Raw genomic sequence first — 1033 nt, forward strand, 5'->3', positions numbered from 1 at the left:
TTTTTATTAATTACTCAATTTTGCATCTCAGTTTTTTCTGCAAGTATTGTCCTCCACTTCGAGTGCAATCCTCACGACGTGACAAGTGCACTCCCGGCGTATGCCGGATTGCACGGCTTTGACCCTATGTTGTAGTGTCAGATTTGACGCCGAGAAAGCTGCGATTATTCCGATAGTTATAGAAACGTTTGAGTGCGTCCGTTATCATAGGACAACCTAAGCCTTAGGTAGCACAGCGTCTAGGTATGACCAGATGGTGGATGCATAGAAAAAACAAATACGATATGCTGGCTCCTCTGCTTAATAGCAGTGGGTAGGCGAAAGTAACATATGGCAATAGCTCGTTCTCTCTTGCGTGCTACATTAACATACAAAGAAATAGTATCAGCCTAGTTTCTGATTTAGATGATCTGTTAGACAATTCGTTTGGAAATAATATGCAGTGCCCTTGTGGAGAGTGTTGTAAGTCACATGCAAGACGTACTGCATCACACTGCCTGTGGATGCTACCAATTAATTGGAAAATACTACATCCGCCGTGGCTGCTTAGTGGCTATGGTGTTGGAATGCTAAGCTCAAAGTCGCGGGATTGCATCTCGATGAGGGCGAAATGCGAAAATACCCGTGTACTTAGATTTACCTGCACGTTAAAGTACCCCAGGTGGTGCAGATTTTGGGGGTCGCACTCTGTGGCGTGCCTCGTAGTCAGATCGGGGTTTTGGCACATAAAATACCACAATTTTATTTAAATTTTACACTGCTACAAAAAGTGCACCTGACTGTAGGACGCAACTGCAAAAGAAAAACGTTGCCATTTTGTAAGAGCTTCCCGGTGCAATTGCCGCCGAGTCAGGTTGTCGGTGGTGACTATTATTAGTTGCGCAAGAATTTTGTTGAATGTGGACCAAGTGGGTCTACGTGTATTTCATAAAATTACAGTCCAGGGGGTATAAGGTGGGCAGGAAGCCAACGCGTTAAACTGGTGGTGTCTTGCTTCGTTGACCATCGCTACAAGTCCTCACGTACTCTTCAA

This window comes from Dermacentor albipictus, chromosome 10 (genome assembly GCF_038994185.2).
Source record: "Dermacentor albipictus isolate Rhodes 1998 colony chromosome 10, USDA_Dalb.pri_finalv2, whole genome shotgun sequence".
Classification (NCBI taxonomy): Eukaryota; Metazoa; Arthropoda; class Arachnida; order Ixodida; family Ixodidae; genus Dermacentor; species Dermacentor albipictus.